The sequence below is a fragment of the Crotalus tigris genome, unplaced genomic scaffold (assembly GCF_016545835.1).
Source record: "Crotalus tigris isolate CLP2741 ecotype Arizona unplaced genomic scaffold, ASM1654583v1 scf7180000023606.2106662, whole genome shotgun sequence".
NCBI classification, from domain to species: domain Eukaryota; kingdom Metazoa; phylum Chordata; class Lepidosauria; order Squamata; family Viperidae; genus Crotalus; species Crotalus tigris.
This window is the reverse complement of record NW_024100074.1, coordinates 857,286-872,715: the sequence shown is the minus strand read 5'-3', so window position 1 is coordinate 872,715 and position 15,430 is coordinate 857,286. Positions and strand designations below refer to the sequence as shown.

At 41.6% G+C, this 15,430-nt stretch overlaps 1 protein-coding gene across 5 annotated transcripts in view; it reads left to right on the top strand.

The window, feature by feature from the left end:
* Window positions 1-2,837: 2,837 nt before the first annotated feature.
* The window catches only part of CYFIP1 (cytoplasmic FMR1 interacting protein 1), a 123,605-nt gene continuing 111,012 nt past the window's right edge, over window positions 2,838-15,430 (top strand). Inside the window, exons 1-2 of one of the 5 annotated variants that reach the window (XM_039319618.1) lie at window positions 2,841-3,491; window positions 5,921-5,979. The gene's annotated coding sequence lies outside the window, so the exon portion shown is untranslated. The other 4 variants (XM_039319621.1, XM_039319622.1, XM_039319617.1 and 1 more) reach the window with 4 other exon arrangements.

The window sequence follows — 15,430 nt, the reverse complement described above, 5'->3', positions numbered from 1 at the left end:
GCATCTTCATCGGGGCCACTCCACACTTCCCGTTGGCGCATTCTAAATGGGGTGATCGAGTTGTTACAGGCAGTGGGGTTGGAGAGACTACTCTTTCCCCTCCCAAATACGGCAGGGAATTCAATGCTCCCGCTTAGCTGACAAACAACACCTAAAAACCGAACTACACACTCTCACCAATGTACTAACATCCAATGGATTCCAAAGAAATAAGATTACAAACCTAATCCAAAAAGAAACCCCCACTAAAATCCAAGACAAAGAACAAGAAAACGGCAAAGCCCTCCTCCCATACATAAAGGGCACCACAGACAGAATCAGTAAGATCCTCCATAAACACAACATCAAAACAGCATTCTGCACAAACAGAAAAATATCCACCATCCTTAGAAACCCCAAAGATAAAATTGACTTAGAAAATCAAGGAGTATATGAAAGCCCATGCACTGCTTGTCCCAACACATACATCGGACAAACCAACAGAAGAATCAGTGCACGCATTGAAGAACATAAGAACTCAGTCAAAAAAGAGGAACCAACATCTTCCCTGGTCCAACACCTTAAAGCCACAGGACATGAAATTGACTTTAAAAATACCAGAACCATTGCCTAAAGTGAACATTTTAATAACAGAATAATCAGAGAAGCCATCGAGATAGAAAAACGCCCACACAGCATGAACAAGCGAGATGATACCTCCCGCCTACCAGCCATTTGGAAACCCGCCCTTATTGACAAACAACTCCCTAACACAAAAAAATGATACCAGACCCACACTCACAAAAACCACACAGGATGTCACCACCACACCTCCACGCAAAAAACAAACCCAAAGCCACACCGATGATGAGGCACGACCACAAACCAGAAGCCAGACCACAGCTGCATCATTAGCCACTTTAAACCCCTCCAATTCATACATGAAGCAAACTGACACCCTCCATGAAGATGAGGCACAACCACGAACGCGAAGCCAAAAAATAGCAAGGCAGCCCAAAATCTTAAACCCCCTGCAACTCACACTAAGCACAACCAAACAGAACACTCCCCCAACCAATCAGAGCACAGCCAACCCCCCAGCCAATCAGAGCACAGCCAACTCCCCAGCCAATCAGAGCACAGCCACGCCCCTAACCAATCAGAACGCACATATATATACATATACACACCCTCCCTCTCCCAACCTCCAGGGGTTTTTTTCCTTAACAGTCACACAGTTTTCATGATTCCCAGTTTCTTCCAGCAATCTCACATTGCAGGCAATTAAATTCCTGCCTTTCAGGTATCACACACTCACACATACACATACATTTGCACATCAGCATATTCACACATTCACTTCCATTCAAACTACTTGCATAAACATTTTCACATTCAGATATTTCATTTTCACACTTTTTCCAGGCAAATCATTTATTTTTAAATAATGCCTTTTTGACCCTTTTCCAAGTTTTAGAAATAACACAAAACAACACACACACATATAAAGATACCATTAAGACAACATTTCTAGGCCTGTTGCTTGTCCTCCAAGAAGTGAGAAAAATCAAGATGTGATTCCAGTCAAAATGTGATTTTGGGCCCTGAACCATCTCTTATTTTTCTCACCATTCCAAGCCCAAATTTAATTTTTTGGATGGTCAAATATTTAAAACTCATCAATTTGGATTTTGAGGCTAGAGCAGCCTCCCTTTTAATCTTTTTCCAAAAAGGGAGGGGACCATTTATGGTTGTTTCCAATTTTTCCCCATCAAATTCAAAGGAGAAAACTATAGAGAGAAGCCTCCTCTCTTCTGGTTTCTAAGGACAGTAGATGGTGCCCACTGTCTAACGGGAAAAAAATTGTCCGTTCAAAGAACCAGATTGGGGGGGGGGGAACCTTACTCTTCTTTGAATTTTTCTTTCTCTTCTACTGTGGATAGATTTGTGTTTTTTTTTAAAAAATAAGCTAGCCAAAATTTTTGCAATGTTGCTTTCTTGAAGATTATTTTTACTGCCACAATTTCAGTGCTTTCAAATGGTCTAGAACGCAGCCCACTGGAAACACAGCTTCTCCTTTTCCTTGCCTATTTCCCCATTGTTTAACCTGTTTTTCTCCTGTCTTGCCCTAAAGGGTTTCTCGGTCTTTTTATCAAGATCGAGGCTAGCTAGGCCCCTCTTTTTCTAGGACAGACTTGCCAGATAACAGCCCGAAACTCAACAAGCACTCTCCCTGTCCCTGTTGGAGCAGATCTCTAACAGGAATTTCTCTCTCATTCTTTCATTCATGCAAACAGCTCCCCACCTCCCTCTAATTCCAGAATGTTTGTTTCTACTTACCAAGTTTATCCTGTGTTCTTGTCTCCTCCTACCTTCACTGGGACGAGATGGAAGTCTCCTTAAAACATTCAGGGTTCAGACAAACTCAGGTCTGCTGGGCTGGCCAATTTAAAAGTCACCAGAAACGAAGGGTCTGGGAGCGCTCTTGACCTTATCTTTTGGCCACACCAATTTTCCTGGATGTCATGCCTGAAAGTTGTGTTACAAAAGAACTCATTCACAGGGAGTTTTAATGAAATGTAAGGTCCCAGTTCCTTACTTGAACTTGAGATACCATATCAATCTAATCAGATAACCCAAGCGGAGACTTCTTGATCAAGCAGCACTTTATTTGATCAAATGAAGCAACTGGGTGGCCAATAATCTGGAACGCTGGCAGAGTTACATCCAGAAGTGCCACATTAGAAAGTTGGTAGCATTGCTTTATAAACTTTGTTAGCCAATGAAAATCAGACAACAGAGCCATTACATCATAAGAAAGACATCAATCATTCCTGTACATTCCCTTATTCCCTCCTTCAGTATATCACATCCATGTACGGTTCCCAAGCTTGCGTGAAATTTCTTTGGTGCAAAAGCTGATTACAAAAAGTAAGAAAGCAACAATTAGACTAAACAATTTCCCTTTGTTCCAGAACCCTTCAGTTAAACAGGACATGCCAACTTGGCCTATTTGGCTCCTGTTTTCTCTCAATAAAGACTCCAAAGTGGCAATTTACTTCATGACATCACAGGTGACAGTATTTGCACGGTTCGGTATTTAGAAAGTAACTTTTTTTTTCTCCGTGAGAAGAAGCCTTGGAAGTTCCATTCTCTCCTACTACAAGCAGGCGTGAAGATCAGAAGGGATTCCCTCGCTTGAAGGAGGAGCCGCAGATAGTTCGTTGGGCGGACTGACTGCTTCCGAAAGGGATGGCTGAGGGTTTTGGTCGGGACGGGGGAGGAGCTGGAGAGGTAGGAAGGGTGTTTCCTTGCACTGTTCCCCGGTTTGACTCAGGCAGGAAACTTCGAGCGTCCGGCGGCCCTGGAAGGAACAGCGGGGGTAATCCCGAGGAGCAAGAGCTGAAGAGAGCGCTGGGGACAAAACCTAAGGGGAGTGAGGCCAGGCCTCGGAACGGCTTATATTTCTGGGCGTGAGGAGAAAACCACAGGCCTCCTCGGCACGAAGCTGGGTGAGAAAAGACTTCAACCGATTTTTTTTCCTTCCGAGGACCCCGCACCAGGCGGCTCTTCTTTTCATTTATGTAGCGGTGCCCGTGCCTTTAGAGCGGCTGGCGTGCAGGTGGCCACGCACATTTGAAATACATTATTTTCACTGCGCGGCCTAACCGGAGCGGCCTACTTCTGGTGGATTTGGGCGGGCCTTCCTCAAATTCCAAATTCCGTGAAAGTTCAAGCTTCCGGGACATAAAATGCCAATTTCTTCCGCGGCGCCTAATAAGTTTGTACTACGAGCTGCGCGGAGGAATACCGAGAGTCCAAACTCGGTGCAGAGGTGCGGCCTTGGAAGCATCGTCGTTTAAGTGGGTTAAGCCCCGTTGTTGGAAACAGTCTTTGGGGAGATAAAGGAGGGAGAAAGAAGATTGCATACTAGGAATTGTTGTGGAGAGGAAACAACCGATATGCAAAAGAGTGCTTAGCTCGCTATCTTATTGAAGTTGCGAACCATTTGAAACAATTCAGACGTCAGTGCCTTTCTTCAAGTTTGCAGTAACAGAAATTGCAGTGTAAGAATAACTGAGTAATCCCGTTTCTTTCCTAAATTTGAAAAAATCTCAGCCAGTTTCGCCAATCTCACACTTCACACTTCTAAATAAATTCAGAATTCTTAGCCAACCCATCCATATATTTTATTAATTTTGAAGACTGAGAATAAGTGTTCATTAAAAGCTGGGAATTAACTTTCCTATTATAATAATGGCATCATGTACATAATTTATACTTCTAATTAGAATTCATTGAGGGAGTGGGAAATAGTTTGCTAATGTTTACAGTAGGGGAGGAAGTAGTCAGGGCTGTAATTCAGTGGGTGTTGGAAAATTGCAAATACATTTCAGGATTATGTATGTAGATCATGTCTCTTATTAGCTAATTGCTTGATCAATTTTCTGTATTTCTATAATATATTGAACCTAAAACTAATATGTTTCGATTTGTACTAAAAGATATTGTGATTTGTAGTTCGGTTGACTAGCTTCTAGGGTAATATATAGTAGATTGGGAACACAACATATGAAATGCAGATTATATACTTTCAACATTTGCTGGCTTTCCTCCTTTTTATTATTTTATCTGACAATTTTGGAAAGTTCAAAAGACTGCATATTACTTTGTGCTCAGTAAGTTCACTTAATAAAGCAACTGCTTTTATCATGGGCTTTTACATTTCAATTACAACATGTTTTCTATACTTGTGATTGTATCAGAAACAGTTAAAAAGTTTTAAGTAGCTTGGCTTGGGAAAAAGAGGTAAGTAATTGGCATCTGAAGAAATACAATTCCTTCTTTTTTAGAATTTGCAGTAATCAGTTTCTTGCAGTACAGATTTATATGCTTTTCATTATGCATAGTTACGGATATGCATAGTTAACAAGACTGTTAAGTTTTAAATTACAAAATTATTTAATTTACAAATCCTTGCTATTTTTCTTTGCTATTTCTATTTAGTCAGCAATGCACTGTTAAAATCAATAAATACAGATACAATAAGCTACTATAAATTCTCATGTCCTTGTAATAAGATAACAGATTTGTGGTAAATTTAGTTAAGTGAATAGTTACTTTCAGCCCTTAAACTAATATAGAAACCAATTTTAACCACAGTGTCCCTGCAATAAATATACATTGTTAATAGCTATGTATGTTTTCTTTCATAGTTGGTTTCAGTTCTGATGGTTCCTATCAGATTTTGATAGGAAAACTATGGAAGAAGCAGTTGATTGAACCTCTTATGGTCTTCATTTTGCAGTAAATGTTTTTATTTATTGTGAATATGTATTTGCAATAAGTGTTTTATTTTCCTCATTTTTTGTTTCTAAAGTTTATTACATTTTTATTTCATTTTCTTCTAGACACTCAAGGCATTGTACAAAGTGTACTTCTCCATTTCCCCCCACAATAGCTTTGTAATGTTTGTTGGGCTGAGAGAGAAGGACTGCTCCAAAGTCACTCATCCATTATTATATTTTGGCAGAACAAAGTTTTACCTGATTAAAGAAAAAATTAAAGCATATTTATACAGAAGAAATATTACAGAAGATTAGGCAGAAAAAAAGTGCCTGTATATTTATAAATGATCAAAAACCTTCCCCCAGAACATAGCATGGTAGATAGTTGTGTGGGAGAGAGATGTGAATTGTGTGGTTGGAGCAGCCTTTGAGGTTGCTTTTCCTTGTCTCGTAAGGCAGTTGCTGGTAACAGGAAAGGAGCAGCCTGTTGGAATGAGCTCTAAAATGCTCTTTTTCTCGTTCCCACCTTGAAAATTTTCCCAACTGTAGACTCCTGATAGATGGAAAGGGTTTTTTGGATTGCTTCCAGATGATAGAATTGGCTTCCTTTGGACTTGTCATTTGTAACTAGTATCCATTCTTTCTGCTTTCAGATTGGATGACAAGCTCTCTTTCATCCTTTTGAAGTGCTTGAATAACAGCTTCGGTTCTGGTATACTTATATTTAACAGTTGTCTTACGGTGTGATAAAGTGTAAATTAATATGTCAGAAGCAATCATGTTTAATCAGGTTAACTTAAAAAAGTCCAGCATTTATCTTGATTCTGCCCAATGCTTCATCTTGGCCTGCTAAAATACTCTAACTAAAATACTGTATATCTTGTTTTGAACAGTGTGAAATTTTGTACATTTTGTTTTGAACTGCATGAAATGTTGTGGGCTTATTTAAAAGAGTGCTAATTTAAAGCCTAGATGACAAATAAAAAAACTATAACTCAATTTACATTATTTATTTATTTATTTATTTATGAGACTTATATACCGCTTTAAGTGCAAGCACTCTCTAAGCGGTGTACACCAGTAAGCAATGTATGTGTGTGTGTGTGTGTGTGTGTGTGTGTGTGTGTGTGTGTATATATATATATATATATATATATATATATATATATATATATTTATATTTACATTGCCCCCAACAATCTGGGTCCTCATTTTACCTACCCCGGAAGGATGGAAGGCTGAGTCAACCTTGAGCCGGTGAGATTTGAACCGCTGACCTGCTGAACACAGCTAAAATGGACTGCAGTACTGCACTCTAACTGCTGCGCCAACTGCTGCAGAGACATGGTATACTATAGGTGTTTCTTAAAATATTAGTTGCATACTGAATTAGGAACTAAAGTACACTAACTTGGCATCAAACTAGGTAAATTAGGTTGTCTAGCAAAAAAGCTGTGGCAGTGGGAGCAATTTTCGACTTCCTACTGACTTTCCCATTGACTGGAAAGCAGGAAACAGTGGAAATTATGATCTGCGACCATGGATGACTAGCAGTGCTGCAGTGACCACAACTTTGCCAATATAAATGGTGTAGATCTTCAAAATTTCAATCCAATGGGAATAATGGGTCCTGGATTTTGGACACATTCTTTAAGTTAGCCCATTTGAGGTGGCCCTGTGATGCCCTATTTTGCCCAATTGAAGATTATAAGCAGACAAACAGGAGAGTTTTAGTTTTATATATATATATGTCTTTGGTTGTTCGGGTTTTCTCCCGCGTAAAATTGGAAGTGTCTTGGCAACGTTTCGACGAAGTCACATTCGTCATCTTCAGGCTGGTGCTTTTAGCTTCTTGCTTTGAGCAGCAATGTGTGGTCTTAGCTGTTTCTTCCTTTTAACTGCCAGTGGGGGTATGAACTGATTGGGTGGGAGCTTGGCTGTGTTCTGATTGGGTGGAGGTGTGTTCTGAATGGTTAGGGGCTTGGCTGTGCTCTGATTGGCTGGGGGAGTGTTCTGTTTGGTTGTGCTCAGGTTAGTCTGAGTTGCAGAGGGGTTTAAGATTTTGGGGTTAGGGAGTCGTTTGTCAATAAGGGCAGGTTTCCAAATGGCTGGTAGGCGGGAGGTATCATCTCGCTTGTTCATGCTGTGTGGGCGTTTTTCTATCTCGATGGCTTCTCTGATTATTCTGTTATTAAAATGTTCACTTTGGCAATGGTTCTGGTATTTTTAAAGTCAATTTCATGTCCTGTGGCTTTAAGGTGTTGGACCAGGGAAGATGTTGGTTCCTCTTTTTTGACTGAGTTCTTATGTTCTTCAATGCGTGCACTTATTCTTCTGTTGGTTTGTCCGATGTATGTGGTGGGACAAGTGGTGCATGGGATTTCGTATACTCCTTGATTTTCTAATTCAATTTTATCTTTGGGGTTTCTAAGGATGGTGGATATTTTTCTGTTTGTGCAGAATGCTGTTTTGATGTTGTGTTTATGGAGGATCTTACTGATTCTGTCTGTGGTGCCTTTTATGTATGGGAGGAGGGCTTTGCCGTTTTCTTGTTCTTTGTCTTGGATTTTAGTGGGGGTTTCTTTTTGGATTAGGTTTGTAATCTTATTTCTATGGAATCCATTGGATGTTAGTACATTGGTGAGAGTGTGTAGTTCGGGTTTTAGGTGTTGTTCGTCAGCTAAGCGTTTTGTTCTGGAGATGAGTGTCTTGGCTACAGAGTTGATCTGTGCTGGGTGGTGGTGTGAGAGAGCGTGCAGATAGCGGTTTGTGTGTGTTTTCTTCTGGTAGATGGTGTGTCCTAGGGAGCCATTGGATTTCTTGTAGACTAAGACATCCAGGAAGGGAAGTTGGTTGTTAGCTTCTGTTTCCATGGTGAACTGTATTTTGGGGTGTAGGCTGTTGAGGTGTGTGAGGAAGTTGTCCAGTTTTTCTTTCCCATGTGGCCAGATTATGAAGGTGTCGTCTACGTATCTGAGCCAGAGTTTGGGTTTGTGATCCGATTTTTCTAGAGCTTGGGTTTCAAAGTGTTCCATGTAGAGGTTGGCAATGACAGGTGAGAGGGGTGATCCCATGGGTGCTCCTTCTGTTTGTTTGTATTTTTGTCCATTATAGATGAAGTATGTGTTGGATAGGCAGTGGTTGGTCAGATCTAAGATGTGTTTGGGGGGGTTATATTTGTTTTGAATAGCTGTCAAGGCTTCTTTGATAGGCACTTGGGTGAAGAGGGATATGACATCGAAGCTCACTAGTAGGTCGCTGGGCTGTAAGTTTTGTTTCTTTATGATCTCTATAAACTGGAATGAGTTTTTTACGTGTGAGGTGATGGATTCTGCATAGGGCTGTAGTTGTTTGGCGAGAAATTTGGCTAGGTTTTGTAGAGGTGAGCCTATGGAGCTGACTATAGGTCTGAGTGGGGTTCCTTCTTTGTGTATCTTGGGGAGACCATAGAGTTTGGGGCATCTGGATGATTTCTCTCTGGGAATGATTCTTTGCTGGATCTCTTCGCTAATGGGGGAGGCTTTTATTTTGGATCTGGTGGTTTTTTCCAGGTAGGTGGTGGGATCTGTATTTAGGGGTTTGTATGTGGAGTCTTGGAGTAGGTTGGTTAATTTGGTTTGGTAGTCAGATGTGTTCATAACCACCGTGGCGTTGCCCTTGTCTGCTGGTAGGATTATTATGCTGGTGTCTTCTTTCAGGTTACGTAGTGCTGTCTGTTCCTCTTTGGGTAAGTTGCTTTTGGGTGGCTTGCTGGTGCAGAGGATGTTGGTGATTTCGAGTCTGATTCTGTTAGCGTCGTCGGGGTTGATTTTGGTCAGGCTGGTTTCAACTCCACATATAATGGTTTCAGTGGGGATGTGTTTGGGAGCGACTGCAAAGTTGAATCCTTTGGAAAGGACATTGGTTTCGGCTTTGGTGAGGATCCTATCTGAGATGTTATGCACTGTTTCATGTGTGGCTGTGAGGGAGGGGGGGTTTGTTTCTGGCGTTCTTGTAGTCTTCGGAGTTTGTTGGTGTGTGTAACTGTCTTGAGGGTGGTCTGTGTTTCGGCTCTCCAGACGGCGAGTTGTTTGGATTTGTCCCAAAGTGCGGGGTGGATCTTGTTGCTGAGTTTGAGGTGGAGTGTGAGGAGATCTTTGTTAATTCGGTCTAGGAGGAATCTTTTTGTGTGAAGTTCATTTCTGATTAGGGCCAATTCTGTTCTTTTCAGGATCCGTTTGGTGGCTGCAGAGTTGGAGTGGAATTTCAGTTGGAAACGTGGGGATTAGATTTTGATCTCAGCAGTTGCGTAGGAATGCGAGGTCACATAAAATGGAAGCTCTTTGGACTTCAAGTTTTTCATAGGTCCTGGTCAGATGGTGGATTTCCTCCCCGTGGAGGTTCGATATTTGTTTTCTGAGGTTTTCGCGGGTATTTGTATATAGGTCTTTGGTTGTTCGGGTTTTCTCCCGCGTAAAATTGGAAGTGTCTTGGCAACGTTTCGACGAAGTCACATTCGTCATCTTCAGGCTGGTGTTTTTAGCTTCTTGCTTTGAGCAGCAATGTGTGGTCTTAGCTGTTTCTTCCTTTTAACTGCCAGTGGGGGTATGAACTGATTGGGTGGGAGCTTGGCTGTGTTCTGATTGGGTGGAGGTGTGTTCTGAATGGTTAGGGGCTTGGCTGTGCTCTGATTGGCTGGGGGAGTGTTCTGTTTGGTTGTGCTCAGGTTAGTCTGAGTTGCAGAGGGGTTTAAGATTTTGGGGTTAGGGAGTCGTTTGTCAATAAGGGCGGGTTTCCAAATGGCTGGTAGGCGGGAGGTATCATCTCGCTTGTTCATGCTGTGTGGGCGTTTTTCTATCTCGATGGCTTCTCTGATTATTCTGTTATTAAAATGTTCACTTTTGGCAATGGTTCTGGTATTTTTAAAGTCAATTTCATGTCCTGTGGCTTTAAGGTGTTGGACCAGGGAAGATGTTGGTTCCTCTTTTTTGACTGAGTTCTTATGTTCTTCAATGCGTGCACTTATTCTTCTGTTGGTTTGTCCGATGTATGTGGTGGGACAAGTGGTGCATGGGATTTCGTATACTCCTTGATTTTCTAATTCAATTTTATCTTTGGGGTTTCTAAGGATGGTGGATATTTTTCTGTTTGTGCAGAATGCTGTTTTGATGTTGTGTTTATGGAGGATCTTACTGATTCTGTCTGTGGTGCCTTTTATGTATGGGAGGAGGGCTTTGCCGTTTTCTTGTTCTTTGTCTTGGATTTTAGTGGGGGTTTCTTTTTGGATTAGGTTTGCACAGCCAAGCCCCTAACCATTCAGAACACACCTCCACCCAATCAGAACACAGCCAAGCTCCCACCCAATCAGTTCATACCCCAACTGGCAGTTAAAAGGAAGAAACAGCTAAGACCATACATTGCTGCTCAAAGCAAGAAGCTAAAAGCACCAGCCTGAAGATGACGAATGTGACTTCGTCGAAACGTTGCCAAGACACTTCCAATTTTACGCGGGAGAAAACCCGAACAACCAAAGACCTATATACAAATACCCGCGAAAACCTCAGAAAACATATATATATGTATATATATATATATATATATATATATATATATATATATATATATATATATTCAATAATGATGGTGAAAATGCGACTCCCGGGCATAATTATAAATGGAATGAATAAAGTGCGTTGACCAGGAGAGTTTAAAGTTAAAATACTTTAATTAAAGTATTTTACTATATTAAAAGGTTGCCAAGCTTTCGTTGGGAAAACTCCCCAACATCTTCAGGGCTGAGAGACCGTTTCTAACAAGGTGATTCAAACGGGTTCCATAGACGTCTGCACGTGGTTCCTAGACTGTGCTAGCATTCCCTACTGAACAGCTGATAGGTGGGGGGGGAGAATCGGAGTAAAGATTTCTTCTGTCGTTCTCTCGAGCACTTTTGTTCACATTTCCGTCGACCTCAGGGGGTATTGTTAAAGTTATGTTCCGCCCTCTCCCAGCAGTACTGGCTCTCGTTGCAGTGGGGGGATTTAGTTTGATGTCATTGTGTATCCTACCATGGAGGTGGGGCTTCATCGGTTGCAATTTAACATCTTTCCTCTGCTGCGTGCTCCCGTATTTATCTTCGCTCGCATGTACAAGCATCAACTGGATGTGGTATTTTTCAGTGTTTGAATCATCCTCCTCCATCATGGTGTCCCCCATGCTCATCTTCACTCGTAGGTCAATATTCAGGTTAAATCCCCCCCATTTCTGTGAGCAAAAGTCTGTTGGTATTTGGGCAGATTCCCCGCTCATGTTACTTTCCCTTTTATCAAGCGAACGGGTCGTCATCACATGTTTTTTCTCCCCTCTCTGTATGGGATATCCACCTTTATTATTATTATGGGTAGTGCTAAATTTAGGGGTTCTATCCTCAAATTTCTTAAGCGCTCCAAGGTCATTATTGTTGTTTTCTCCAATTAAAGGGGGTGTGGTTTCCCCTTGATATTGTTGGGGGGTTTCTGGGTAGTCTATATCAGATTGTTTCTGGTAGGGAGGAGGTATAGCTCCTGGTTTAGAATGTTGTGGATGTTGATTGTAAGGTTTGTGATATAAAGGATGATGGTTTGAGTTCCATTTTCGTAGCGCTTGTTGTGCTGGGTGCAAGTCCATGTGACGATTGATTGAGTTGTTATTCGAGAACCAGGCTTCTTTTAGCAGCCGACCTCCCTTCGTGGCATCACTGGCTATGATAAGGGTGTTATTGAAGTCAAACTGATGGCCTTGTTGTGCCATATGCATCCAAAGTTGTGAGTGTGGTTCGCCTCGTTTTATGGCCAGTTTGTGTTCGTGGAGGCGAGTTTTCAAGCGTTTGGCTGTTTCTCCCACATAGTTGCCTTCGCAGTTTTTGCAGTTGATCTTATAAACAATAGCAGATTTCTCCATGGTAGGTAGGGGGTCCTTTGGACGCATAATTTTTGATCGTAGGGTGTGGTTAGGTTTGTGAGCTACTTCTATACCATGGGGTGCTAGTAGTCTGGCTGTGGCCTCTGAGATGTTACTTATGTATGGGAGGGAGATGCGTGTTTTTGTAGGGGGGAATCCCTTCTTCGTTGGGTGGTCTGGTGCTGGAAAGTTGTACAATGTCGTTTGATAAATTTTAATGGATAACCGTTATATATGCACGTACGAAAGAGGTGTCTCCTCTCTTCTTTCTTATATTCATCCGTGCTGCAGTGGGAGTCAACGCGTTTAAATAACGTTTTTATGCAGCTGATTTTATGGGAAACAGGATGATTACTCTGGTAATGGAGGATTCTATCCGTGTGGGTTGGTTTACGGAATACCTTCGTATGTAGGTATCCATCTGGTTGACGGTGGATGGAAACATCTAAGAAGGCAAGAGAATTGTGTCTTTCTTCCTCTACAGTAAACTTTATGTCAGAATAGATGGAATTTAATATTCCCATAAATGTAGTTACATGTTGTCTTTTGACAATGGCAAATGTATCGTCCACGTATCGAACCCAAAATTTGGGTTGGTATAAAGTCTTAGCCTTATGTTCAAGCTGTTGAAGGACTACCTCAGCTATAATACTGGAGATGGGGGAGCCCATCGGGGTTCCTTTTATTTGTTCATAGATGGTACCTTGGAATGTGAAATAAGTCTGGAGACATATTTCTATCAATTTCACGAGGTCTTCCGTCTGAAGGGAATCTTGGTGATGACTTTCATTCATAGATGTCCAACGTTCTTTCAGGACAGAGATGGCTAAGTCCTGGGGAATGGAGGTGAAGAGAGAGGTGACGTCGAACGACACCATCATCTCATCATCCTCCACCCTAAGGGTCTTAATTCTAGTTAAAAATTCTTCTGCAGATCTGACCCTGGTGTTACTGCCATCTACGAGGTGGTTGATGCGGGTACTAAGCCATTTAGCTAGTCCTGAGATGGGGGTGCCCCTAAATGATACAATGGGCGAAGGGGGGTACCTTCTTTGTGGATCTTTGGTAGACCGTAAAAACGGGCAAGGGCCGTGTCACAGGGACGTATCCTCTTTAGGGTGTCATCTCCGATCTTCTTACAACGCTTAAAGTTGTCTAGCAGTTTGTTGATTTTATTTTTGAGCGTTATTGAGGGGTCTTTTTTAATTAGTCTATAGGCCAACTTATCATTCAAGAGTTCAAGTGCTTTAGCTGTATATAGTGTTCTATCCATAATAACAGTCACCCTACCTTTGTCTGCAGGAAGTATGACAATAGTATCATCTCTTTTAAGTTGTGTAAGAGCCCCAGTTTCTTCTCTAGATAGAGTGTGATGGTACCTGTGGTTAGTAAGTAGCCCTGTGATCTGTTGTCTAATGGAATTTCTGGTGTCTTCATCTGTCCCCATATGATGCATAGCAGGCTCCAGTGCAGATATAAAATCTAAAGGGTATGCATCCATAAGGTTATGATTAGTATCACGTTGCAGTAGGGTGAGTTGTGAGTTGGTCAGAGGTTTGGAAGAGAGGTTACAAACCACTCTATTGGTAAAATTACTATATTGGGACTTACGTATGGCAGTCATCTTACGTTGGAGGTGTGCTGTTGTTTCTTGGTTCGTTTTTCTAGCTACCATTTGGATGTGATGACTCAGTGCTTGGAAGTGGTGTTCTAATAAAGTCGAGTTACAATGTTTTTGAAGTTCAAGAGCCCATTTTTTTAAATTTTCTACACGTCTGTGCTGGTCGTTAATAAGGGCTTTAACCGTCTGGCGTTGAAACCGATGGAGGGCTTGTATGCATTCATTTGTATCAATACCAGGTTTCCTTCTTAACATCTTGGGTGGGAGGTCCTCTCGAGCGCAGGTGTGTAGGAACGCTATTCTGCGGTAAGCTGCTGAGATGCGTCTTGTCAATTTCTCCCATTTTCTGGCTGTGAGCAGTACTGCTCGATCATAAAATTCAATAATGATGGTGAAAATGCGACTCCCGGGCATAATTATAAATGGAATGAATAAAGCGCGTTCACCAGGAGAGTTTAAAGTTAAAATACTTTAATTAAAGTATTTTACTATATTAAAAGGTTGCCAAGCTTTCGTTGGGAAAACTCCCCAACATCTTCAGGGCTGAGAGACCGTTTCTAACAAGGTGATTCAAACGGGTTCCATAGACGTCTGCACGTCTATGGAATAAGTGCACGCATTGAAGAACATAAGAACTCAGTCAAAAAAGAGGAACCAACATCTTCCCTGGTCCAACACCTTAAAGCCACAGGACACGAAATTGACTTTAATAATACCAGAACCATTGCCAAAAGTGAACATTTTAATAACAGAATAATCAGAGAAGCCATCGAGATAGAAAAACGCCCACACAGCATGAACAAGCGAGATGATACCTCCCGCCTACCAGCCATTTGGAAACCCGCCCTTATTGACAAACGACTCCATAACCCCAAAATCTTAAACCCCTCTGCAACTCAGACTAACCTGAGCACAACCAAACGAACACTCCCCCAGCCAATCAGAGCACAGCCAAGCCCCTAACCATTCAGAACACACCTCCACCCAATCAGAACACAGCCAAGCTCCCACCCAATCAGTTCATACCCCCACTGGCAGTTAAAAGGAAGAAACAGCTAAGACCACACATTGCTGCTCGAAGCACGAAGCTGAAAACACCAGCCTGAATATGACGAATGGGACTTCGTCGAAACGTCGCCAAGACACTTCCAATTTTACGCGGGAGAAAACCCGAACAACCAAAGACCTACATATATATATATATATATATATATATATATATATATATATATATATATATATAACGTGAGCACCAGGGAGTATTTAAAAATTTTAGTAAAATTTAATAAAATTTAATACAATATCAATAAAATCACCATAAAAATTAATAATTAATAAAACGCCTAGCTTTCCTCAGCGACTGCTGACATCATCAGGGCTCAAAATGCCGGTCAGTGGGAGAGTCCTCTTTTATAGATTGGTCAGAGTCTGCACTCGGCTCCTAGATCTTGTCATTGGGCCTGATGCAATAGGCTGTTTCTCAGTTGCCGGTTTCTTATTGGCAATGATTGCTTTCTTGCGTTTTTTACTTGTGTAGCTGTCATTGGGTGTTTTCTCTTTGCCAAATTCGGGGTTTGATGGGACATCCCCCTCTCCTTTTTTGCTTTATTGCCACCCCTACTTTGTT